Source organism: Desmodus rotundus, chromosome 6, assembly GCF_022682495.2.
Source record: "Desmodus rotundus isolate HL8 chromosome 6, HLdesRot8A.1, whole genome shotgun sequence".
NCBI classification, from domain to species: domain Eukaryota; kingdom Metazoa; phylum Chordata; class Mammalia; order Chiroptera; family Phyllostomidae; genus Desmodus; species Desmodus rotundus.
In genome coordinates this window covers 24,893,808-24,896,540 of record NC_071392.1, presented here as the reverse complement: position 1 = coordinate 24,896,540, position 2,733 = coordinate 24,893,808, and positions in this window count along the sequence as shown.

The following is a 2,733-nucleotide window of genomic DNA, read 5'->3' as shown; positions in this document are numbered from 1 at the left end:
CAGTGCTGGGGACAAAAAGAAAGTCCAGAACTGAGAGTCGAATTTTGAGCTAGAATTTTAAAATGAGTATGAGTGCATTAGACAGGAAATGTTGGGTTGAGGATATGTTAGCTATGTGGAATAAAACATAAGGTGTTTGGAGATAACATGAGAAATGGCGAAGAGTTCAGTGGGTAGACAATACAGAATGCATGATGGAGAGTACGTGGATATGTGGGTGTGGGATATAGGGGACATGGATGGAGGGAACATGGAGGGATGAGTAAAGAATGTAGGTGCACGGTGGAGGACTGTACATGGATGGATGGGAAGGGAATATAGGGTGTATGGAGGCAAACCTATAAAGAGAAGCTGGGGCGAAAATGTGAAGACTGTGTGGAGGCCACTATGGAGTTTTAATTTTATCCTTTAGGCAATGGAAGAGCCACCAAAATGGAAAGAAATGATCAAATGCGCAAATTATGGAAAGCTCATCCTGACAGTTGTACACAAAATGGCCAGGGAACCAGAGGTGGTTAGGCCATCAAAACAGCCCAAGCAAAGCTTTTAGACTTTTCATTCACAAGCTTTAAGATTCAAAGAGATATATCACTAATTATAGAAGTTTAGGCATTATGACTTGAACATGCATTGTGTGACTAAGATTTTATGTGGTTCATTTAGATCACAATTTATAAACTTATTACTACATCATGAATTAACAGAAAAAATACAGTGGTGAGGTTAAAACACACCTACTCACCAAAAGTATGTTGGTGCCAAACCTTACGCATTTGACACCAGAATTGTGAACATATATTTCAACAAAGCCAACATAGTTCAAAAATGCACACTTGGGAATGATACTTGATTTAAGGCATCATGTGAGATGCAGAGGCATGGTTGAAAATGGAATGAAGATCATGACGTAAAGATACAAAAAGAAGACCTGCTAGAAGATATAAATTAACCTGTGTGGTTCCATTTTTAGTTTCTGAATAGTAACATTGCTTTTCTTACCATTTTAAAACACTTTAGTATAGTTTGGAAGGAGAAATTTTAGAATCCAAGCACCAATAATCTTAGTGACAAAAGGCTTCTGTGAGATGAGAATGAAAGGAATCAGAAAATATTTTTGTGCTCTTCTACTTGACCTGAATGCTTTATGCCTTACTGACTGATTAAATCAGTTCCTGGTGCTACTGGAGTTTGAAATAAGTGTCTGAGAAAATTAGAATGAGTCTTAAATTTACTGATAATTTTGGCAAGTGTTAAAATCTGGCCCATGTGCAGCTTAGCACATTATGCTTCAGTGGTTCTTAATGTACAATGTACTTTTAAATTTTTTTCCCCAGATATAAATTGTCTTCCTTACCTTCAGCGAAATTGTATCCTCAATGAAATATCAGATTAAATGGAATAAGCGCAATGCTTATAAATTTGGATTAGAAGAACACAGCAGAAAGGATGCTTAAAATGTATCTTTAAACCTAAGTGCAAAAATTTCCATACATACCTTGAAGTATGTACTGGGGTATTAAATGTGCCCAGTAAGCTAAGCCATGTGTTAGATAATTAATAAACATTTAACAGCATTGATTTTTACAGCCTGCTTTATTAAACTTCTTATCAGTATTGAACAGATGGGTCATAAGTATAAAAAATTATATTTTAAACATGATTACTATATGTGAATTATATTTGAAAAATATTGTTCAGTGAAGCATTTACAAATGTAATTTAATGCACAGAGCAAGACCCCAAAGTTAAGGTGTATTTTTCCTGCATTAAATACAGAGGTACTTAACTGATGTAAGAAGAACATTATGGAGTTGTTTAAAAATAATGTTTAGATGAAAAAACGATCCCCTACGTGAAAGAATGAAGTAGTATGTACACTGTCAAATAGGAGTAAACATTTTAATTGATTTTATTTTTACTTAGTATACAATAAATCCATTCTCACTACCCTTTACAATCATCCTTAATATTTATTAAGAATTATGTTTGAAATTTTATGACTACAGTAAAAATTTAACTAATGTAAACTTTTTGAATGATAGCCAGTGTTTAATGATTCAATTGCAGTAAACACACACACACACACACACACACAGACATGCATCAGTCATTAACTGAACCCTGTCACAGGACTGAAAAAAAATGTGAAAAGGTATAAAATATTTGTATTATTCTCTAAATGTATTTATTTGTTAATAATATTTATGTATTTTGGCTCTTGGTTTATTATAGCACAATAAAGAAATAATGTGAAGCACAGGTAGGTTTTTTTTTTTAAGATAGTACACTAAGACCAAACCAAGTTATAATTGAGTCCATCACAACTTTCAAGAGAAGTAAGCAGTCTTCAGGATGCCCCCGAATGATCTGTACCACCTGGTATTGTAACCTTTGCTTTGTCCCACCCACAGTGCACCAGAGTTAGTTAATATGACCAATAGCGTGTGGCAGAAGTCATATTATCTCACTTTCGAGATTTGGTTATAAAAAGACTGTGGCTTCCATCTTAGTGTCTGTCTGTCTGTCTGTCTGTCTCTCTCTCCTCATTCACTCTGAGAGAAGCCAGGTTCCATACCAAGCATTCCCAGAAAAGGCCACTGTAGCAAGGAATCAAAATCTTTTGCTAACAGTAAACAAAAAAACTGAGACCCATCAATAACCTTGAGAGTAGTTTGGAAGCGGATCCTTCCCTAGCCAAGCCTTCAGATGAGACTGTAGCCACATTCTGAGCCC